General features: G+C 43.0%; 1 long non-coding RNA gene across 1 annotated transcript; it reads right to left on the reverse strand.

Moving 5' to 3' along the window:
• Positions 1-18,487: 18,487 nt before the first annotated feature.
• LOC121672107 lies at positions 18,488-25,202 on the reverse strand. Its single transcript, XR_006018770.1, has 3 exons — positions 24,586-25,202; positions 23,744-23,872; positions 18,488-22,145 (listed from the first exon to the last, which is right to left on the reverse strand). It is a non-coding gene; the product is annotated as an uncharacterized LOC121672107 (long non-coding RNA).
• Between the last annotated feature and the right edge of the window lie 6 nt (positions 25,203-25,208).

The raw sequence follows: 25,208 nt of genomic DNA on the forward strand, positions 1-25,208 counted from the left end.
AGCCTCAAATTATATGGGGAAAAATGTTATCATTTATTAACAATATAGCTGACATCCACGTTGCTGCTAGAAATTATAATATTCAGTGTTTGCACATTAGAAAATGTAATTATTTTAATAGTGTAGTATGTAAATAGTGTCACAAATGTAACAAAGATGTAAAGCTAAAATCTCATTAATAGTGGATGATAGAAGATAGTAGATGACAATTATAAAATAAATGGGAAAAAGAGCAAGTCAAGAGAAGGGTGGGGTATTGGGAGGAAAAGATTAAAGACTTCCTGGCAAAAATTGCTGTGTTATAGACTGGAAACGTGTCCGGCTGGATGGAAATGTTAGCCCTTAATGACAGTTTTTTTGCAGCCTGGCAGATCTAAGTGCTGTCAGTTTCATCTTTAGTGCTTAATAAGTCCTGACTTGATGTGCTCACTTTTTGGGGTTTGATTTGGGGTTTATTCCTTATTCTTCTTTCCATGGGTCCAAGTAAAAACTCAAAAAAGTTAGAAAACCTCTTGCCTTGATCCTTTTCATGGAAAAGAGTAGACAACTTCATTAAAACACAGACCCACTGTCAGCTGAACAAAAGCCATGTACACCAAAGCTGCTTTGCACATCTCAGTAGCTCCTTCGTGAGGTGACATGGCCATTACTTAGGGGTGCTCTAAAAACAGACTCTTAAGTGGTCCTTTCTGTAAAGCTGATGTTCATTTTCCTGCCACCTGGCCTATGCAGCCCTCTTAGGTTGTCTCCACACTCTGGATGCCACAGGACATACTGCTGTTGCTTTGCACATTGCTGAAGCTGTCTGTGCTAGCAGGAAAGAAATCTCAGGTGGGCTCTTTGGGATGGATATTTTGCTGCATGTATTTGTCACAAAAGTAGTCACTTTGCTAGCACAACTCTGAAACATTTGAGTGGTCTTGCTTCTATAAAAAAAAAGCCCTTGTAGGAAAAAAAGAAGTATTACATTGTGAGCTGAGAGCTCAAAGATTACTGCTGGTGGAAAAGTCTCACATGGAGGTGGCTATTTTGACACACTACTGATAACTGGAACCAGTCTTTAGTAGCAGTCCCAGGCAACACTGCAAATGCTCACTCCAGAAAGGGCCACTGAATATCCACTTTGTACATGACAAAGGAACAAATGTTTCCCCAAATCATGGGATCGTGGAATGGTTTGGGTTGGAAGGGACATTAAAGATCGATCAGCTAGTTCCAACCAGCTTTTGGAGTTATTTTTGCAGGGATATGTGACCTAATTAGAGGTCTATAAACCTGTTGATTCACATATTTCTATTGCTGAAGATAAATACCAGATAAATAAAAGTTCCATCTGTGGAGAATTCCAGATCCAACAGAATTAAGGCAAAGTTTCAGACTTGCTGCAAGGTTTCTGTGCTATGAAGACACATGACTAGTGTCAACTTCACTCACATTTACTTAAACTTCCTATCTACCCCCCTGTTGCTGCCTGTTTTGAGCTTCCCCTCCCCCCTCCCAAAGACACGTGCTCTGAGCTCCTTTGTTCCAAGCGCGGGCAAAGCCAAATGTAACTCAGACTCTTCAGCAGTGTCTGATTGGCCGCTCACCCCGGGTCCGCCCCCAGTCCGCCCCTTTCCCCTTCTCCTAATAAAGATGGTTGAGGGGAGGCAAACGCCCTCTCTCAGCTCAGCTACTTTCCTGTGAACATCTCTGGTCGTCTGTCTCATTTGAAAGCTTCTAACTGCAGGGAATTGAGCGAGCAGGGAGCTATATTTCTCCCTCTTTGCTTCTGCTGATGGTATTTTCTCTGCAGCTGATTCAGGTACCGATTTTAGAGCTACTAAAGTGCTAGATCGCCCTTGCTACCTCTCAAGGCTGCTCGAGGCTTTCTAAGGCATTGAAATACAAGCGCTAGCCGGTATAAAGCTGAAAAGATACCTTCCACACCCCCCTGATTTTATTCATACTGTAGGCTCCTAAAGCAGCTTATATTTTACTGTAAAGGCCTTTACATTGCATGTTTAAGCCAAATATTTTCTGAATTCATTCCCTCTCATTTAAAATTGTCCATTAATAACATACAAGCTAGAATAAAATAAAACAAAACGTCAAATGAAGAAACCGAAACACATACCTTCCTTTCATTAAAGTTATAATGCTACTTTGCTTGTAAAGTAGGTAAGACCAAGAGGCTTCTGATCCTCAGCTGGGGTTGTAACACCACTAATTACATGGGAGTTATGTGATTCAGGCAGGGGAACAATGCAATGCCAAAACAAGCCTGTTTCAGGCAGGATTTTATTCTTGAATAAATTTATCTTGATTTTAAAAAAGAAAGAGTTACATAGAAATAAAAGACTAAGTGGTTTGTTGCTATATGTTAGACTTCAAAATACAGCAGTTGCAATATTTTAGAAAGAAAAAGTTAGAATCAGTGTGAAAGAGGACTTTACCTCATTTTCACTTAGAAAATACATGGGATGTACATGGCATGTTGGTCTTTTTAATTTAGAGGTAGCACAAAACAGAATGCCCCCTTCCTATACATGATAACCCTTTGGAAATTGTGGTGGGTTACAAGAAGAAATTCCATACAGAGACTAACCAGTTTGCTTTCAGTTATTTTGGTTTAAAGAAAAAAAAATTGTCCTCGAAGACATTTTTGTTTTTCACAGCAAAATATTTCAGCATTTAAAACTACTTTTCGTTTAGGAACAGCCAATTCACATTGACAGTGGTGAGTGAGGATATCTCAGAACTGGTATGGAACACATGACTCTGTGAAGAGACATGCAGAAAGGAAGTGGGGTAGAAATCAAGCCATTAAGGGTTACTCATAAAGTAACAATTTCAGACACTTGAAAGTTCTTTTCTCTTTGTTTATAACTAGAACTAAGTACTTTGTGTAGCTTGCTGCTGCTGCTGCCACTACTTGTAGTAACGAAGAGGGGTGAGACTGCAGTGATTTTGATTTTATAGAACTTCATTAATAATTTAAATGGAAACAAGGACATTCACATCCAGCCTCATTGTGTTCCCATAGGCAAGAACTGTCAAGCCTTGAACAGTTACTCCAGGTTGGGCTCCTTTCACTTTATAAGAGCCTCAACACCAAATACATTGCATTGGAAATCAGTCACTTACTAAAACAGTGGAATGAAAACTATTTGTATGATTTGGATTTTCTACAAACCACAAATAATAAAAAAACCCCAAACAAGTCAAGCCCTTTTTCTCCAGGCGGAAAAAAGCATACATTATTAATTTCTTCCTGTGTTGTTCAGCTCCAGGTTTTGGGGATAAGGGAATTCTTTCTCTGTCCCAGATTTTAGTAATCTTACTGCTTTTGATTTACTGCCCTCTTCTGCTTGATGATGTGAGTGCATGTTGTCCAATGGTTAATTATGCTCAATTAGCCCTCACAGGAGAACAACATTTCCCACTAATTACTCAAAAAGAAAATAGCCTTATGGAGGAAGAAGGAAGCCAGAAAAAAAAATCACATTATGGGGCGGGTAATCAGTGAACCTCCGTGGGCCTCAGTAATTTAATTACATTATAGAGATAGAAAGAGGAAATATGATCTTGATACATATTACTGTCTCTCCTCTTCCACTTCTTCTCTATTTTTCCTTCTTTAATTGGTTTGCATACCACAGTCAATGCTGAACTGAGAAGAAAAGGCACAGGCAGCTGAACTTCCTGAGATGAAACACAGCAACTACAACATTGTATTACACTTTTCCTAGGGCACAAGCAGAGCTCATGCATATATTTTTTTTAAGATCTCTGAGTCATGAAGGTTTATAAATAAGGGAAACTATTTATCACTAAGAAACCAAGATTTTTAGGTAATTAAGTGACTGGATCTGCACATGAAACTTTTACAAAAAATTAACTAACCACACAAAGAAGAGTTTTCTATTGCTCCGAAGTTTCCCGTTTGTTATGCAGGAGCTGTTGAGCATTAATCAAAATCAGCCTTTCAGAGCTTGCTAAAGCCATTATTTGAGTTGGGTAAAATGTCAAGACAAAGTGGAGAACATCTGCAGATAGAGAAATGTCCCGTCCTGCTGTAAGGGGAGTTGGGGAGGATTCTTTTTGATAGATTTCTTGGACGAAATAAATCACAAATGTGGCAATATTGTATCTGAGAACTGTTTATTGATAAAGAAAGATAAGTGTTCCTACCGAAGTGGGATAATAAAGGGAGCAGAGAGGGGAAAAGAGAGAAGGAGAGAGAAACAGAAGACAAGAACAGAATGTTACCGCTGTACCCCGGGGCGCCCCGTTGGCATCTGCTTGTCAGATAGAGCGTGTGTGCTACAAGCTACGATGAGTCTGCGCGGCTCTTGTGATTGACTGGGTGTGACTTCCAAGCGGCAGCAGGCTGCGTGTCTCTTCTGTCAGTGAATGACGGCTGCGGGCTGGCTTCTGAGCAACATGGGGAAGGCGGCGGCGGCAATGGCTGCAGGCTGGGTGCAAATGGCTGCGAAGCAGGTAGTCATGAGGACGGGCTGCCTCAGGGGGTGCAGACAGGAAAGACAGGCAGGGAAGTGAATCAGGGGGATGGGAAAGCAGAGATTAAATTATTTACTAAGAAGTTGTTTGTGAGAAGCAATGCATACGGCTTGCCCAACACTTATTGTGCCTACCAAAGCAGGATAAGAAGATATGAGACTACTGATAAAGGGAAGGAATCTTGACCAAAGATCCTGTTTTTAACCTAAAACTAACTCAAACCAGTCTTGAAGTTTGGCCTTAGGCCAGGGACATAAAGAGCATGCGCAGGGAGGAAAGGTGAAAAGTTCAAGATGAGGAAGACCCTTTACTTCATCTGAGGAAGACTCTTATTTCATCTCAGAGACCCCTACCCACGACCACCAGACAACACTGCGCAAGCGCAACGCGAATGTAAATGACTTCTGGGCTCATTGTAATATGAAGAGAAGCTAGGCGGGACTAGGCAATGAATATGTATAGGCGTATTGGGAAACTTAATGAATATGGAGGTTGTAACCTGACATATACCAAGCTGAATGCAGCTGTTAGCGTGCATGACTTTGGAGGAACTATCCCCCATGCATCCCAGCGCTGGAATAAACATACCTACTTTACTACTTATTCTGGTAGTGGAGTCTTTCCTGGCAATCATTTTGGAAAGCAGCCAGGAGAAACTCTGTCTGACTGCAGGATTGGCTGAGGAGCGGGCATCCTAGGGGCACCCCAGGGCTTTCCTGGAGGAACTCCGCCCCTTTGGCTCGCTCACTGTGAGGGATAGACAACGACCTGCTGAAACTGTGGATAAACGGTATGTTTTGCATTTAGGGTGCCTGTAAGTCATACGCGTGGCCAGGGCTGCTGGTAAGCCGCGAGGAGATGTCCCACGCACAGCGTAGTCCCTGTGTGGGTAAAGGTGGGGCTTGCAAGTGACTGGCTACGGGAGCCGGCAAGGGGAATTGTCAACCGATAGAGTGGCTGCCAGCAATCCTGAGAGCAGATTGGGTGATTACGGGGTGGGGTCCCACCAGAACTTGTTACTGTATTGGGGAAAATATAAGAGGGACCCTGAAGTTATTACAAGTGAGTGTTGTGAATATTCTTGCTACTAGTAGCTGATTTGACTGTTGTTGTGTTGCTTATATGCCTGTGTGGATATTGGTTGTTACTGGACTGCTTTTATGTGTATGTGGCTATATATCAGTGTCTTGGTTTGAAAGACAGGTGTCTGCTAAGGAAGGCAGAAGCCTCCCTTGGAATGGCAGATGTAACCCCTTTCCCTCCGAGTTATTATAATTTTGAAATCAAGGGCTTTTAGGCAAAGATGTGGGAAAATAGGAATAACAGTTCTTTACTATTATATATATAACCAGTCAAACAAAACAACAATAACTATGGCAGTAACAGCAAACAATCACAAACCCAGTCCCAGCCTTCTCAGCTGTCAGGCCCTTTCCCCTTGGGTGCAGTTCTGCTCGCAGCCGGCAGGGGCGCTGGCGGCTCCCGGTGAGCAGGGCAGGTGCGATGGTTTCCCCGCGGCTGCAGGGGGCGCTCCGGAGCGAGCTCAGGGAGCACGTGGCACTGGTGGCCTGGGGTCCCGGGGAGGGATGGAACAAAGGCTTCACAAACCACTGGGCAGCTGGCCCCGGTGTCCAGCCAGACTCTCGGGAACAGCAGGCTGGAACGGCAGGCTGGAACGGCAGGCTGGAGTGGCAGGCTGGAGCGGCAGGGAGGAGCGCAGATCCCAGAGGACAGATGAGATGTATCCAAGCGGGGAACCCCCCAGAGGTCGGGCAGGCAGGGCAAGCACGGCTACAGCGTAGCGAAGGCTCGAAGCAGCAGCAGCAGGGCAGGGCGGCCACAGCCCAGCCTCCAGCAGGGCAGGGAAAACAGCTTTGGGATCCTGGCGTTGTTTCCAGCAGTAAAGAAAAATGGCCGAAGAAAAAGAACCAGCAGCTCCTTTCTCTGCAGCTTCTCTCTCCAAATGCCGAGAGCGAACTGACCCCACACCCAGGTGAAACAAAGGAGTAGCCAGGCCTACCCCACCCCCAATGGGCAGCTCTTTTTGTCTTTCTTAAGTACAGACATTTGTCCCCTAGCAACATGCATATGGGAAAAAAATTCCTTTAACAGGAAAAAAACTAGGACTAAACTAAAACCCCAACAATTAGCTCGCCTATTCATTTGTAAATTGGAGACATGTATGTTGCTGTGTGTTGTTTGAATGTGTAGTATTGAAGCATTTGTTTGGGGTGGTGCTTGATTGTTGATTTTGGAATTGTGGCTAGGCGAGAGGTTAGAAGAACCCCTTCCCCTCAGTGGTTTGGTCTTGATTCTTAGGAATTTATAAATCCAATAGGACATTGGATAGAGAGAAGAGGCAAACGAGTTCCTCTAGAGGGAATATACAAAACTTCTGCAGGAAGTTTGGTGGCTTTAGACTGGGAGCAAGCAGCAGCGGAGGATTTAGGTTTTGAAAGAGTACGTGGAATAGCTTGTTTTTGTGGATGTATCAGAACTTTTCATTCAGCGAGAGGGTGGCATGTTGCATGGGTATTAATACAGTTTAAAGTTTGTAAGAAGAGGTGGTACTGCTCTTCTGCCAGGCAGCGGAGCCTATGTTCTCAGTGCTATCGGAGGCACTCTAGTGAAGTTGATTTTGAGCCTGAGATTTTAAAGTGTGTGTGCAGAAAGTTGCATTTGGTACCTGAGATTTGGGCGGTTTGGGAAGAAAACTGGGAAAGAACTGTGAGAGAGTGCAAAGAAAGGTTTGGGTGGAAGTGAGATAAAACTAGGAGAAAGAGATAGAAACAACAGTGGCTAAGCAGGGAGGGAGGTCGTTGCCCCCCCTCCATCCCTCAGCAGTTATATGGTAGGAGTATAGCCCTCGACTCTTTCCGTTCATTTGTCCTACCTGCACGAGTGATAGAAAGGATTCCCTGCTTTGTGTGTGTATATAAGAAGACTCCAGCCCCACACCGGCTGTGGGTTTTGCAGAAGTTGGAGATATTACGATTCTATTTATTTAGCAGGCAGAGATCTGTGCCCGGAGTGCTGGGAAAGCAAGGAACATCTTGTTTTAAAACTTTTGTGTGGCAAAAAGCATCATGTTCCTAAAATAGTAGCGTGCTAGAAACAGATTGGGAGGGGGTAGTAAAGGCTTTTGAAGAAGATTTTAAGTGGCAGTGAAGCAGGCTTGGCAGAAGGCATAGGAGAATTTATAAAGAGTGGCTTATACACTATACGGGTGACCCAGAGGGGGTGGCACAGTATTTGAGTGAACTCGAACTCTGAATAGGATGGGAACCAGACAGAGTAAGGAAATCTCCAGAGCAAGCCCGCTTGGCTGTATTTTGGCACATTGGAAAGAGATAGTAGGAGCTAGAGGCACAGAAAATAAATGAACTCTTATAAAATATTGCACCCAATGGTGGCCACTGTATAAATTAGAAGATGGAGCAAAGTGGTCACCTAATGGAACTTTAGATTATAACACCTTGCTACAGTTAATGCTATTTCTGAGACGGGAAGGTAAATGGGAAGAAGTTTCCTATGCTGACGCTTTTTTCTCTCTCCGAAATCACCCTGAGTGGCAGAGAGATTGTGGAATCAAACCCCCAGTGATCCTATGGTGTTAGCTCTGGAAAAAGAGAATAAAAATGGCTGAGGAAGAAAATAAGCAGTGTTGTTCGTCGTGCAGTATAGGCCAGAGATGTACAAGGTCAGACAAAGTTTATCAAGCAGCAGCTCAGGGACAAGACGATGACAAACTAACCTATTTGCTTAAGCCTCCCCTTAGGAGACAGGAAGAGGATGCGGACTCGGAAGGAACACCAACGCCAACCCTTCTTCCCCGGGCAGTCCTGTCTCATCCTGGACCAGGAAGAAGCTATTGATGGTGCCCCTGAGAGAGGCAGTGGCATGTGATGGGAATACAATGTTGATTAGAGTACCTTTCTCTACTGCTGACCTAGATGCATAGTATAACATTGCCAAAAATTACTGAAGTGATCCAGCGGGTACCGCTGAACACTTATGACTCATAATCAAACAGCATAATCCAGACTGGGTTGATATACAATTACTACTGGGTGGACTAACAGACATGGAGAAACAGTTAGTTTTGAAAACAGCAAGAGACTTGGCAGAGGACTATTACAAAATGCAACAGTTAGATATAAAAGATTACTTCCCACTCCAGGAACCACACTGGAGTCCGAATAGAACAGCTGAATTAGAGAAATTAAAAAGTTATGAAGAATGGACAGCAAAAGGGGTGAAAAGGGCTATTCCCAAAACCCTAAACTGGTCAGCTTTGTATGCAGTAAAACAGGGTCCTTCCGAGTCACCATCCAAATTTCTGGATCGTATGAGGGACGCAATGCGTCGCAATACACCGCTGGATCCTGAGACCAAGGTAGGGGTACAACAGCTAGTATCTTTGTTTCTAGGACAATCCACGGGAGATATCAGACGTAAATTGCAAAAACTTCAGGGGCCAGAGGGGAGGAACCTGGAAACTCTATTAGATGCAGCTTGGAGGGTATTCAGTAATTGAGAAGAAAGTTACAAGCAAGGGATGAGGAAATTAGTAAAAAGGGAAGGAAATAGAGAAAAACCTAGACAGGGACCCCCCAGACAGAGACCTCCCAGACAGGGCCCACCTAGGGTAAAGACCAATGCGCAATTTGCAGAAAATACGGTCATTGGAAAAATGAGTGGCCAGAAAGAAGACAAGAAGACTGCCAGAACAGAGGAAACCGAGAAAGAGGGAGGGTGGTTGCACTTGTGAAAGAAGATTGAAGAAGACCCGGGGATTCTACCCTAGCAGATCCACTGGTTATAATGAAGCTAGGGTTTAGTGTGGGGGGGTCCCGGGTGCAGGGGAATCCAGCCAGAGTCACGATACGAACACCAATACGATTTGAGCATTGTGCTCCAGTTTTATTGTTTTCCTTCACCAAGTTACACTTTTTCAAAGTTCACGCCCCTTTCCCATGAGAAAGCCTCTAAGCAGCAGGGGAGCTGACCAGTGTATACCTTTTCCAAGGCTGTTCAAGGCTGCCGGCTAGCAGGTGCCTTGCAAGCCTGTCTTCAGCCTGAGGCCCTGTCAGGGGTACTTCTGCAACAGCCCTGGGATGCCCAAGCTTTCCTGGGGTATCCTATGCCCCTGCTCCACAAGGAACTCCTCTACACTAGGGGAAAAGGAAAAAGAAATAGAATTTTTGGTTGATACAGGGGCAGCATATTCAGTTTTAAATAAAGCTTTAATGCCTGTGGGGGATGACTACATTGTGGACAGGGAGCAACTGGTCAATCTGAAAAAGTTTATTTTTGCAAGCCGTTGAAATATAAAATTGGGAAACAATGGGGTATTCACAAGTTTTTATATTTATCCAATTCTCCAAAAGCGCTTTTAGGAAGAGATCTATTGGAACAATTGCAAACAACCATCACTTTTAGGAACAGGGAAATTATTCTGGAGGTAAATGACCAACAGTATGTGGAAATACTGAGCCTAATATTAACAACTAAAGGCTCTCCAGAAGAAATTAGAGAAGAGATAATGAGTCAAGTGTTCCCAGGAGTCTGGGCCACAGATGTACCTGGGAGAGCCAAAAATGCAACGCCAATACAGATCAAACTCAAAGAGGGAAAACAACCAGTTAGAATTAAACAATACCCCCTCAAAAGGGAAGACAGAGAAGGAATTAGCCCAATAATTTAAAAAGTCTTACAGTTAGGACTGTTAAAAGAGTGCCAGTCTGATTTTAACACTCCTATCTTGCCTGTCCATAAACCTGATGGGTCGTAGCAGGTGGTACAGGATTTACCGGGCTGTTAACAAGATAACTGAGGATCTCTATCCTGTGGTAGCGAATCCTTACTCTCTATTAACATGCTTAACACCAGAGCTAACTTGGTTTACCATTTTAGATTTAAAGGATGCCTTCTTTTGCCTCCCTCTCCATGAAGTCAGCCAGAAAACTTTTGCATTCAAATGGGAAAGCCCTAAGAGTGGGCGCAAAACCCAACTCACATGGACGGTGTTGCCTCAGGGATTTAAGAACCATCCCTCCCTGTTTGGAGAACAACTTGAAAAAGACGTAGAGTCCTGGGAAACTCCACCAGGAGAAGGGAAGCTATTGCAGTACGTGGATGACCTTTTAATAGTCACCCGAACAGAGGAAGCTTGTGTAGCCTGGATGGTAAGCCTCTTAAACTTTCTGGGACTCCAAGGGTACAGGGTACCTGAGAAAAAGGCTCAGGTGGTAAAACAAAAAGCGATCTGCCTGGGCTATGAAGTCAGTGCCGGGCAACAAACTTTGGGGCAAGATCGCAAAGAAGCGATATGCCAAACCCCAAAACCCCAGACAGTGAAAGAGTTACGGACTCTTCTGGGGATGACAGGATGGTGCAGATTATGGATTTACAATTACGGGCTGCTTGTGAAACCATTATATGAGCTCTTTACAAAGGAAAGCAGAGATCTCCAGTGGACAAAGGAGGCCATGCAGGCCTTCAGTCAGGTAAAGAATGCCCTCATGTCAGCTCCAGCTCTAGGACTTCCAGACGTGAGTAAGCCATTCTTTCTATTTTCCCATGAGAAACAAGGGATCGCCCTGGGAATACTAGTGCAGGACCTGGGCCCATACCGACAGGCAGTTGCCTATTTCTCTAAGCAGCTAGATGCAGCAGCCAAAGGATGGCCTGGGTGCCTCAGAGCTGTTGCAGCAGTCATGCTAAACATCCAAGAAGCACGCAAATTCACCTTGGCTCAGAAAATGACTGTGCTGGTATCCCACACGGTGTCCGCGGTGCTTCAAGTGAAAGGTGGGCACTGGCTCTCCCCACAAAGGTTCCTGAAATATCAAGCCATCATGGTGGAGCAAGATGATGTAGAAATAGTGGTAACTAACGTTGTCAACCCAGCTTCCTTTCTCAGTAGAAATCAAGGGGAACCGGTACGCCATGATTGCCTGGAAACTATCAAAGCTACTTACTCCAGCTGCCAGGATCTGAAGGATACTCCTTTAGACGATGCAGAAACCTGGTTTACTGATGGGAGCAGTTATGTCACCAGTGGAAAACGGCATGCTGGCTATGCAGTTACCACCTGCCCGGAAGAATAGAATCTGGACCCCTGCCAACAAACACGTCTGCGCAAAAGGCTGAAGTAATCGCCCTAACCCATGCCTTAGAGATAGCAAAAGGAAAGAAAATAAACATCTATACAGACTCAAGGTATGCGTTTGGAGTTGTACACACACACGGGTCCATTTGGAAAGAAAGAGGACTGTTAAATTCGCAGGGAAAGAACATCAAACATGCACAAGAAATAATGTGGCTGTTGGAAGCAGTCCAGCTACCTGAGAAGGTAGCAATCATGCTGTTGGGGTTTTAGTTTAGTCCTAGTTTTTTTTCTGTTAAAGGAATTTTTCCCTATGCATGTTGCTAGGGAAACAAATAGCTAGGTGCTTAAGAAAAAACAAAAGACCTGGCTACTCCTTTTGTTTCACCTGGGTGTGTGGGCAGTTGGGACAGAGAGGAGTCAGCTTGCTTCAGCTGCTTTTCCTTGTGCTGGAAAGCCCTGGGATCCCAACGCCGCCTTCCGTGCCCCGCTGGAGGCCGGGCTGTGGCCACCCTGCCCTGCTGCTGCTTTGAGCCTTTCGCTACGATGTGGCCATGCTTGCCCTGCCTACCTAGACCTCCGGGGGATTCCCCGCTTGGATACATCGCATCTGCCACCCGGGATTTGTGCTCATCCCTGCTGTTCCAGCCTGCCACTCGAGCCTGCTGTTCCAGCCTGCTGTTCCCGAGAGTCTGGCCAGACACTGGGATCGGCTGCCCAGGGGTTTGTGAAGCCTTTGTTCCATCCCTCCCTGGGACCCCAGGCCACCAGTGCCACGTGCTCCCTGAGCTCGCTCCGGAGCTCCCCCTGCAGCCGCGGGGGAACCATCGCACCTGCCCTGCTCACTGGGAGCCGCCAGCGCCCCTGCCGGCTGTGAGCAGAACTGCACCCGACGGGAAAGGGCCTGACAGCCAAGAAGGCTGGGACTGGGTTTGTGATTGTTTGCTGTTACTGCCATAGTTATTGTTATTTGTTTGACTGGTTATATATATAATAGTAAAGAACTGTTATTCCTATTTTCCACATCTTTGCCTAAAAGCCCTTGATTTCAAAATTATAATAACTCGGAGGGAAAGGGGTTACATCTGCCATTCCAAGGGAGGCTTCTGCCTTCCTTAGCAGACACCTGTCTTTCAAACCAAGACATGTGCACATAAGGGCACATCAAAAGGTGAGCTCAGAATTGGAAGAAGGAAATGAACTGGCGGACGAAGAGGCAAAAGAAGCAGCAAAAGGTGAAGTAATGACGACTGTAGCCTTGATCCCAGATGGACAACTTTCCCTAGAGGGTAAGCCAACATATAACAAAAAGGACAAGAAATTGATTAAAGATGAAGGGGGAACATTCAACCAAGAGGGATGGGCTGTCACTGCAGAAGGAAATTTGGTTATTCCCTCCTATTTGCTATGGTCACTAGTTAGAGAGGAGCACCAGAAAACGCACTGGGGAACAAATGCCCTATATAACTACTTAATTGGGAAAATTATCACTAGAAACTTACACGAAACTGTTGTGCAGGTAACCTGACAGTGTAACCTTTGCCTCCAGACTAATCCCAAGAATATCCCCAAACCGAAAATGGGCCAAACTGGGAGGGGCCATGGGCCTGGACAGCAGTGGCAAATTGATTTTACAGAACTTCCAAGAAAAGGAGGGTATCGATATTTGCTAGTGCTGACAGATACTTTTTCAAGATGGCCAGAAGCCTTTCCTACTAGAACTGCTAAGGCTCGAGAAGTAACCAAAGCATTACTACAAGAAATAATACTGCGCTTCGGAGTTCTAGCCACAATATCCTCAGATAGGGGACCACATTTTATTTCAAGGGTGGTACACCAAACTAGCCGACATTTAGGCATAGATTGGGAACTCCACACTCCATACCACCCCCAGTCGAGTGGTCAAGTAAAGAAAATGAATCATTTGATTAAACAGCAAATTGTGAGACTAGGGCAAGAAGCTAATTTACCCTGGCCCCAATCTCTTCCACTTGCATTGTTACGAATTTGGACCAAACCCAGAATTAAAGAAAAGCTAAGTCCCTTCGAAATACTTTATGGGAGACAATATAGGGTACAGAAAGGAGTATCTACCCAAATAGGGGAAGAGGTGCTAACCACCTATATGATTGCTTTAGACAAACAGCTTAGAGAAATTGAAAAACATGTGGCTGGAACCTGAAGTTGAGGCTTGGACGGTCCTGTACATGACATTCAACCTGGAGATCATGTGTATGTTAATTCTCTTACAGAAAAAACTCTGGAACCACAGTGGGAAGGACCATTTCAGGTACTTCTCACCACTTATACCGTGATTAAGATCAGAGTGCCTGGATTCACCATACCTGAGTAAAGAGGGCTCCAGAGGCCCCTTTGAAAGTGACCCCTGGTGATGATGAACTGAAATTGAAGTTTACCCGAACAAAATGAAAATGTTAGGATGGCACACAAGTATAACCCAGAAAATTGTTTTTTTCACAGTCATAATTCTAACCTCCAGTTGGGAAGTTATTCATAGGAGAGAAGACATATGGTCCCAAGCCTTTATGCAGTTTACTGGATTCATGGGGAAATATTCTGATTTAAAGGATATAAACCTGCTGACTGTGGTCATGCATGGAAATCAAGTGTATACAAAGCTAGAATGGGAAAAACAAAAAACTTGGCAGCTTCAGGGAACTGTAGGAGAAGAAATCAAAACAGGATGCCAAATGATTAACGGAACTACTCATAAAAAAGAACCCGAATTAGTGTTTCAGCTACTCCTACAGACAAACATAATGAAATCTGTAGTCATTCAAGTGAAGTAGATTGTTGGTTGTTGGGGTTTTAGTTCTCCTCCTGTTTTTGTTTTTCTCTTAAAGGAATTTTCCCCATACATGTTGCCATGGGGACTAATTGCTGGGTGCTTAAGGAAAACAAAGGACCTGGCCACAGGGGGGAAGGCTGTGTCTCTTTCACCTAGGTTTGCGGGCAGTCAGTTCCCGGCGTTTGGACGGAGAGAGAGAGAGAGGCTGCCTCTTCCGCTGCTTTCCTTCTACCGGAGAAACCCCGGGATCCCAAGCCCGCCTTCCCTGCCCCCCTGGGAGCTGGGCTGCGGCCGCCCTGCCCCCACCATTGCACTCTGTAGCCCCGCCGTGCCCTGCCTGCCCAGATCTCCGGGGGGTTTCCACCGCAGCTCCTGAGTTTGGATACATCTCATCTGCCACCCAGGATTTGTGCTCATCCCTGCTGTTCCAGCCTGCTGTTCCAGCCTGCTGTTCCCGAGGGTCCAGCCAGACACTGGGATCGGCTGCCCAGGGGTTTGTGAAGCCTTTGTCCCATCCCTTCCTGGGATCCCAGGGCAGCAGTGCCACGTGCTCCCCGAGCTTGCTCCGGAGCGCCCCCTGCAGCCGTGGGGGAGCCATCGCACCTGCCCTGCTCACTGGGAGCTGCCAGCGCCCCTGCCGGCTGCGAGTGGAACTGCACCCAAGGGGAAAGGGCCCGACAGCTGAGAAGGCTGGGACTGGGTTTGTGATTGTTTGCTGTTACTGCCATAGTTATTGTTGTTTGTTTGACTTGTTATACACATATAGATATGTAATGGTAAAGAACTGTTATTCCTATTTCCCATATCTTTGCCTGAAAGCCCCTTAATTTCAAAATTATAATAACTCGGAGGGAAAGGGGGTTGCATCTGCCATTCCAAGGGAGGCTCCTGCCTTCCTTAGCAGACACCTGTCTTTCAAACCAAGACATTGGTATAATTTTACATTAGTACAGACTGTTGAAGTGGTTTGTCTTTGGGCCTAGGACAGTAATGGGCTCTCATTCAAATTCCAGATAAATGCCATAGCTAGGCCTACAACCTACACTGGCAATCGAATCCAAACCCAGGTCACATCACTTAAACCTGAACCAAAGATTTATGAGATTGGCCTTTATGTAGTGAGAAACACAGGCCAGCAATTACTGCTGTTTAATCCAGAGTGGTCTCTTAAGCATGTAGAACTACTAATGCAAATTAATATTTCTGAGGTCCAACCAGCCTCCTCCGCTTTAATACAAACATCCTTTGAAGGGCGGACAGCCTGGCTGCAGAAGCAACCCCCCCCCCTCAAAGGCAGAATGCGGAGAGACCTGACTGGCATGCTGGGAACAGGACTGGGACTTATAAATGGAATTGATTCAGAGAGACTGATGAATAAATTGGCCACGGCAACGAGTGACCTGACCAAATTAAAACAGCCCCTACAATCCGCCTTATTAGTGTTAGGAAACAGCCAGTGGCAAGTCTCAAAAATACTCCCAGACCTCACAAAAATCAGCGACCTGGACCACAGACTGATATTAAACACACTTGGTGTAGCTCAAGACAATGTATCATTAGCCCTTAGCTGCATATGAGCCCAATTATGGATGCAATCAACAGCTTCCTTAATTATAAGAGAGGAAAGTGAAGGTGTTTTCCCTATTGACATCTGAGGAGCTGTTTGGAATAATGCTACTAAATTAGAAAGAAAGCTCCAATCCTGGTGGACCTTGGTAAATTTCACCAATGACTAACATAGCTACTGCCTTTGTGCTTACTATACGTAATGCCACAGTTTATGTAATTTATCCTATTGTTGCATTGGGATTAAACTATGAAGGGACAGCTTTTTACCCCTCTGAATATAGAGTATGGGCTCAGATGGTAGGAGAAAAGTGGCAAACAGTAAATTTAGAATCTTGCATCACACGGGAACAACAAGGATTTATCTATGAAAGTAATACACTTGATGGTAAAGACATATGTCTTGATGCAGAACAAGGCATTTGTCACTTTGAGATCCATCCAGACACTTCAGCAAAAGCTGTACTTGTATATATTGGTCAAGGTTGTGTGTGCTTAAGAACTATCTGCACTTTTATGATGATAGATGACAGTAATATAAATGTAGCTGCCAGGAATCACCCTAATTTTTGTATTTGTAATTTTGCCAAGATTGTTGGGTGTGACCTTTCGTATTTAGCACTGGTTGGGTCTCAGCAATTGATAAGGTCTCACTACACCATATACCATAAATTGCTACCCACACCTATTGGGATGGACCTCACATTAATAAAGCAATTAGCGAAACATCAGGACCTAACTGAGATTTTAGAAGAAATCTGAAGAAAACAGGAAAAAGACCTTAGTCACCATCTATCATGACACACAAGAAATAAGCAGAATCTTGCAAAGAATAGAACAAGATGCAAGTCATAACTGGTGGGATGTGCTTTTCAGTGGTCACCTACCGCAACTGGCATCCTAAATATGTTATGTCACCCCATAATTGTCTTATTAATCTTGGTTAGTGCCTGCCTTGTGCTATTATGTTGCTTATTTGGAACTATAGAGTACTATAAAAGGTTATCAGTTTTAACTACTTTGTCAAATGCACATGGAAGAGCATTAAGGGATGCTTACTGTAAAAAATCATTAGGAAAAGAATTTATGTATTAGTAAAAGAATTTACTAACTCTTTAGAAAAGGGGGGACTGAATCAGGGGGATGGGGAAGCAGAGGTTAAATTATTTACTAAGAAGTTGTTTGTTAGAAGCAATGCGTACTGCTTGCCCAACTCTTATTGTGCCTACCAAAGCAGGATAAGAAGATATGAGACTATTGATAAAGGGAAGGAATCTTGACCAAAGATCCTGTTTTTAACCTAAAACTAACTCAAACCAGTCTTGAAGTTTGGCCTTAGGCCAGGGACATAAAGAGCATGCGCAGGGAGGAAAGGTGAAAAGTTCAAGATGAGGAAGACCCTTTACTTCATCTGAGGAAGACTCTTGTTTCATCTCAGAGACCCCTGCCCACGACCACCAGACAACACTGCGCAAGCGCAACGTGAATGTAAATGACTTTTGGGCTCATTGTAATATGAAGAGAAGCTAGGCGGGACTAGGCAATGAATATGTATAGGCGTATTGGGAAACTTAATTGTTGGAAAAGTCCAGCGACTGCGGCAGGGGGAGAAATTGCAGACCAGCCAATATGGTTGATAAAAGCAAGCTCCCCTTATTAGCAAATCCAGAGGCACTTACATAGTATACCAGCTTGTTAACTCTTAATTGACTCAAACCTATCAAAGCGCATTTCTGCTTCTACATAATTAGACTACATTGGCAAGCTTCTACTAGTTATGTTATGATTAAAGAATTCAGAGTTCACCCTCCCTTCTCCTGGTCAGTACATCTTATCTGCACAGCTGCACATCCTCAAGCTTGTAACCTGACATATACCAAGCTGAATGCAGCTGTTAGCGTGCATGACTTTGGAGGAACTATACCCCATGCGTCCCAGCGCTGGAATAAACATACCTACTTTACTACTTATTCTAGTAGTGGAGTCTTTCCCGCGCATCAGAAGAAGCAGGAGAGCAGGGAGAAAAAGCAGGCGGGGTGGGGGTGGGAAGCGAGTTGAACTTCCAGGTGAGCCCTCGGTCCTCCAAGAGACAAAAAAAAATGGTGGGGGGTAATTCCATTGCAGTTCACTGCTTTTATGTGCTAAGACTCCTCCCACGGCCCAATTTCCCAGGCATTTTTTCCCTGGCATCCGGGGGTCTGCCACACCAGCAGGGGGATGGTCGCTTGCAGCCCAGTGGTGGAAGCTTTCTCTGCCCTGTCAGGCGAAGTCCCCTCACAGACAGGGCTTACTGCCATTTTCTAAAGGGGTTGCCTGTCATGTCAGCAGTTTCCTTCCCCCTCACATGCCCTAGCTGCCTCCTGCATGTGGCAGGTGTTAAGGCTCCCCACATGCCCCTATAGTAATTTTTCACCCCATGTCAGAAAATGGATTTATAACATATGTTGAGGCATAAATAAAAATTAATTGGTTTCTCTCAATAAACCACAAGCAAATCATGCTATTTCAACAACCTGTTTAATTACCTGTAGTTCAAGCAAGTAGCAGGAATAACTCCAGCATAGAAACCTACAGTTTTAGCCCTTTTCCCCCTCCAAAAGAGCTGGAGGAGATAAAATCTCTTGCAGCATCCCAAAGAAAAGAGTAATGCCCAGAATGCAGGAGAATCCAGTTACCCGTGGTGATGCCTGAACCCTGTTGCTTGGGAATGGAATTGATTTCCATCATCCTGCACAGCTTCCATCTTCTGCAGCAGGTGAGGAGGGCAAGAAAGAAAAGCACACAACCAAGTAATACCTTTCCTAAGAGCAGAATTGTGTGTATCACAACAGGGATGGCACTCCATGGAAATGGACCACCCCATGGGCAGCACACAAAGTGAGCTCCTGTGTCCTTTTACATAAAATACCTTCTGTCCCTGCTTGTCTGCCCTCACCTTCTATGTGCCTCTGTCCTCTCAGCTCTCCTCTCAGTCTTTCCTAACCACCCACAGGGAGGAAACAGCACCTACAGTAGCTGATTGCAGCCACAAAAGTGCCACAGAGCTGCATCATATATTTACTTATCTGTTGCCAAACACTACAAGTAGCTTATATAATATATAGATATATATATGTTGTTGTGCATAGTTGCATCTATGTGTATAGGTGTAGTTACACCTATATATAACTGATCTCAGTTATCACACAGCTGGTAGGAACTTTGTGTTCCTCTCAGCTGCCTAGTAAAGCAGAAGTTGGGGTGGCTAGTTGGCTCAAAATTTTTGAGGGAAAGAGGCCAACAGGTGAGGAAAAGAATCACAGCACATTCTTGGCTGGGTTGGAATACATTGAGTTTTTGTCTTTGTTTTGGTTTTTTTGTGGTTTTTTTCCTTTTTCAGAAAAACAGATTTAAAAAGTAGTATCACATCATCAAAGCTTGTTACACAGACATAAGAAATCTTGATTAAAGTATTTCACTCTTGGATTTTCCAAGTGCTGAGAACCAGCTTGCAGTTTGAATTATGTTTTTTAGTAATTGTCTTATGTGTTGAAGAAACAAACGAACATAAAATTGAAATTCTATATCTACATCAATACAGGCAAAGAGTAAACCTGAAACTGTTAGATGGACTTCGTTGTCTCCAGAATTTTCAGCTTTGTGAATAGCTGCCAGCAGCAACAGGCTGTTGCCCTTCAGAGAGGTGAACTTAGAGGGACAACTGGCTCTAGAGGGAGGTGAAAATCCTTGCCAGCTGTTTTCACAGATAGTTGCTGACAGCAAAGGAGCAATGTGCCATTTGGACAAATTCTGGAATCTCAAGCTTTGCTCTGGCCAGTGAAGTATATTCTCAAGACCAAAACTTTCCTCCCATCTCCTTTAGTCTTGCATTATGTCTGTTCTCTGCTGTGGCCTTGTTCTTCTTAATGATCCATTTCAACAATATCTTTCAACATTTTCCATGGTTCATCACAGCCTTTGTGTAGCAACTCAAAAATTCACTTTTTTGAAAGTGAAGGACAGAAAAATATTAATTTATGTGGTATTCAGACTCCATACTAGCAAGACTGAATAAACAATGGCCAGAGCTCTGCGAATTGCAAAATATCTCTGTTGTTATTCTAAGAGAGTCAAGTGCTGAAGCAGACCATACTGTGCTACATATCATCACAGCTAGAGTTCATAATATATTCCTAATTCCTCTGTCTTTCAAGAGTAGTTTCTTTTTTTTTTTTTAATTAAAAAAAACCTATATGAAACAAAAGCAAAAAAAGAGGAACTCTGACATAAAGCACATGTACAGGCTATTTTGGGACTCTCACATTTTTTTGAAATTGGAAGGATGAAAAACTTTGGAAAGCTCATCATAGTTTGTGATTCAGTCCTTCAGGCAGTTGTTCTGGAGGGCTAAAATACTTTGCCATGTACCAGAGCAGTTCCAGAGATAAAAAGCCATTCAGAAAAGCCTACAATTTCAGAAACCATACTGTTAGAAGCAGTTAAAATAACTTCTTTTACTAGCAATTAGTGAAAATGAAGAAATAGAACATTTAAGTGCATACATCCATCGCAGCATGTTTAATCTACCAGATAAATAGACTCTTATCCAACAAAATATTGGTCTAAGATTTTTATTCCAGTAGCTTTGGCTACAAAAATTGCTTTTAATCACAGAGGCTTTATCCTTTAAACAGAAGGCTGTGGTTTGTCTTCTTGAAGCTCAGGAGCCTGCTTTTGCCTCTGCCTTGTTCCAGTTATTCCTAAGTAGGTCCAGGAGCAACAGGTTATATTTTTGTTGGAACACTATTATAATTTGCTTTATGATGGGGGAAGGAGCATGTGTCGCTTTGTGCTATGGGTAGGAATGTCATAATGCTGTAATTTCTCTTTCAACATTTTCCAAACTTCTGCTTGAAGAGAGAAGAATCAGACACACCTTATGAAACACACTTTCTATATAAATTGTACATAATATACCTTATTTAGCCCTGGTTTAGAATCATTGCCATTCTGTGATGGCTGCAATGGGGTCTCAATGTTTTGTCTTAGATGCACGCTTGTGCATGTAGCACAATGGAGCGTTGGGAGCACAGTGGCATACAAACCTGTTATTCATAATATATGTATTTTTTATTAAGCTAATACAGAGAAAACAACATTATTTAGCTATTCAGTTCTTTCTTAGTCCCTAAGAATGCATTTGAACACCTGTTTCATAGCCCTTCACAGGCATTTTGCTCTCTGTCTGCAAGCGCTTGGAGACAGGCTTTGCCATGGCCTAAAACACTTGTGATTTGTACCAGTTTGAAGGTTTACACCAAAACTTTGTGTTGCTATACTACCACCACATGCCACTGTGAAGACAGAGCAACACAGAAAGACCACAGTAAGCTGAATGAGATTTGGGAGGAGCAGAGCCCAGCCCACCGAAGGCAGGAGCCACTACTTTGATCCATGATGACAACACCGACCAGTGCTATTTTGATTGTAATGCTATGAAGTACCTATTGCTACTACTTGCAAACAGGTTTTCTTCCCAAAGCAGGAGCCTTAAATGTTTACTCCTGGATGTTATTGTGCAAGGAATGGTAGCATCTGAAATGTTTATGCAGGGGGGAAATCAGATCATGTACAGCCAGATGTCCTATGCTTACAATCAGAAATCCAAACTCAGGAGCAAACAGGTTGTTATTTTCCCTGTGATCCAATTTAAAAATGCTAACAGCTACTTTTATAATATTTTGACTTGATTTTAAAACCTTTTGCTTACATTTTAGCATGGAATGTTACAAAGGTGTAACTATGCACAACAACAGTTTGGACCAAAAGTAAGAAATCAATGTATGTATCAAGACAACAAAGACACAGAAGGAGTTCATCTGGCATGGTTTAGTTAAGTCTACTGCTTCTTTTAGCACATGTATTTAGAACATCCTGAGTGGCTTGACTGGATGCTACTTTCTACAGCAGAGATGTTAGTCACAGAAGCGTCTCTCTAGGCAATGTAAATCATCTCTTGCAGCACTAATACTGACCCTAATGACCGGTGTGTGATAGGGCAGACTGTACAGTTTCTTTTATGTCTCCAAGGAAGAGTATGAGGTTTCACACAGGAATCAGCTGGTTGATTGCCACAAATATTTGCATTAAACTTTCCAAAGGCTTCCACACTGCTTACTGGGAAAAAGAAAAAAGAATCTGATTTAGAAGAAGTGATAATAAACGATGTTTAGCAACAGACAAAATTCAGCAGGTCTTTTTCTTTGCAATCATTCAAAGCGCACTGTAAATTTGACTGCAGGTTACCAGTTAAGTGAATTACAGAGTATACACAGCACTGATGTGTAAATCATGCTTATCTGGGATGGCTTATGGGAACTTGCTCTGTTGCCATCACCAAAGCCCAGTTTCAAGGAATCTGTCATGTTCATCCACGTTGCTCAGGCATAAGTGTTCCCTGCACGCTGGACTTACTTCTACAAATAGTTACTTGCTTAACTTTAAGCACAAGGTAAACCAATTGTTTTTGCTGAGATTACTTATATAAGTAGTTCCATAGCAGTGTCAATTTGGGCCCAATAGACACAATCAGTAGAACAGCTGAACATCTCTTCTCAGGCATTCTCTGAGCATCAACTTAGGGCTTTATCTGAGGATTTAATCCATTACTACTTCCTCTATCCCTTCACTAAATAACCACTATTTTTTAAAAAAAGTTAACTAGATAGTGATTTGATTCTCACACCAACGTTCTTTTAATTTCATTTTCTTTGCCTTGAATTCCTTAAAAAGTATAATGTGTTTTAATGCAAAGTCAGAGTTAAGCTTCATACTCCGAAGTGTTTACAATCAAAACACCAAAATAAAAAGGAAGAAAGAATTCTTTCCTGACTGGGAATGCAGTATGGTTCTAGACTTGTAAATTGGTCAAATGACAGCCAGTAATCTTACAGCACCAAGTAGTAAAATATTTCATAAATCTTTTTCCCCCTGCGCATGAGATCAAATTGGAACTCAATAAGAAGCTCTTTTGTAACCTTGTGCTGTTATACTCATAAAAAGTAATTTTTTTGTCAAAAAGAGTCCAAGCAGTTTAAACAGAATGGAGTGGACCTGTACACTGGTAGGAGATTAATCTATTTCTTAATCTAGATGCCAGATGTTTACAAGGGAAAAAAAAGATTCCTAACTTGATTGCCTTCTCTATACCACAGCATTTATGTGTTCTTGGTTACTTGATTTTCTGATGTGGTACCCTCAGGTACATTTGGCTTTTAATTTGATCAAAAATAAAAACTTTGAGAGGCATAGGCTTGCAACTTTTCTGACAATCAAAAAATAAAGCCAACTGAGAAAAGACACTAGCAAAATAGAAAGAATATTATATCCAGTATTTTTCATTAGCACAAACTGAAAGTGCGGAGAGACTAATAATGAAAATATTTATTTAAAATAAGACAGTCGAGAGGTCTACTGCTTTATTGTATAGAACAATAATCCAGAAGTCCAGTAGCCATATATAATTTAAACCAAATATCCAAAGAACATTTTTTGCTTGGAAGAAAGCTACAATTCTCAGATCTTTATCCAGTTTGCATGGGACTAAAATAAAGCTATAAATAAATACACAGCATGACAATTGATATAGGATTTGCTCCCTAGCCTCTAAAAGATGCTGGCAATGATTCCCAAAAAATAAGAAATACTTCAATGAAGTTCTTTTTTTTTTTGAGAGCAGAAATACAAATTCACCATAACAGTGCATGTGCACTTACCACATGCTCCAATTGTCACTAACTGAGATAAAAACTTAGGTGAAGAGCAGAAAACCACATGCTGCAACTGTACTGTGTACCTTTAGGGATCTTAAGCAACTTCTTCAGTTGTCTTCTCCTCCTCAGAAACTGAAAATGGAGACAAAACACCAATGAGAAACAATGGAAATTACTTATTCAATGACAAATAGTCAAGTAAGTTGTTTCCCTTAGTCCAAAGGATTCTTGGACTAAAGGGATAGAATTTACAAATCCGTATTAGGTATGCAGACATTTTTCCTTTTAGCTTTTTAATTCCAATTTTAAAAGAGTTTAGAGGCCAAACTTCTAAACTCCTTCGAAAATCTCCACAGTGATGATTTTAACACACATTTTTCTTTGCATTTAATTACATCATTCAACTTCAAAAGGAATATGAGATTGTTTATAGTTGCACCAAAGCACTGCAAGCTTTATTCATACCACATGTTCTATATTTTTCTTTACACCAATAGAATTTAAGAAAATTCTGTCTTTCAAATCAAGTCAGGTGTTGAAAAAATGTGTTATATGCAGCACAAGGAGAATTTCTTGTTCTTAATGAAGTTCACATGCAGCCACTTACAGCAGGGCACTGAGCAGGGCCATGAGTCACCACACTACACAATCGAATTTAGCAACCTACTTCTACTGCGTAGCACATAATTTCAAAATCAGATTTTCTGATAACACTGTGATGCCAAACACAGCCATCATGGGCAGCCGCACTACATCACTTGAGTTCTGCATGCTCTTGCAGCTGGTTCAATGCACACAGCCATCAGCACTTGACAAACATTGCAGACCCAGCTGGACTCTTGCACCTTCTGAAGTTTGCCATGACTCCTCAGCATCAGTGTCCTGGCTCTTTGAGTCTGTGTCAGAAATCTCTTGAGCTGCTGAGGCTACTGCTTCCTTATCACTGTCTAAGTTTTCCTCATGGGCAGAAGAAGCTGCAACATCCAAGACTTCACTCACAGTTTCTATGAATCAAATAAGAAAGATAATTGTTGTCTCTTTCCATTCACCATCATAAATGACGGTGAGCAATCAAGGCTCACAAAGCATGAAGTAGCTGCCCAACATATATGCTTGAAGTAGCTGAAGACAACAGGATCTATCAGATGATTAAATTTTATCAGGCAAATAAAACTTTGCAAACTGAATTCCAGGGAAAGTCTGCCTCTTTCCAACCCTGGGGCAGAAACCTATAAACTGGATCTATTTTCATGTATTTAGACATAGGCAAATATTCTCTAACGTGTATATTATCTCTTGCAGATATTGTGGCTTTGTTTTCTGATTTCTGTCAAATTCATAGGACATTACATCTACACTCCACATAATCTTGGAAAGACATCATGGGTAGTTTTAATGTAAAAATATCCTAGCATCAGGCTGAAGATTCAGGCTGCAATTCCATGATTGCCAACCAGATATTTTTCAA

The sequence above is a fragment of the Corvus kubaryi genome, unplaced genomic scaffold (assembly GCF_017639235.1).
Source record: "Corvus kubaryi isolate FWS band 111438036 unplaced genomic scaffold, C.kubaryi_AGA036_p1.0 37745, whole genome shotgun sequence".
Lineage (NCBI taxonomy): Eukaryota > Metazoa > Chordata > Aves > Passeriformes > Corvidae > Corvus > Corvus kubaryi.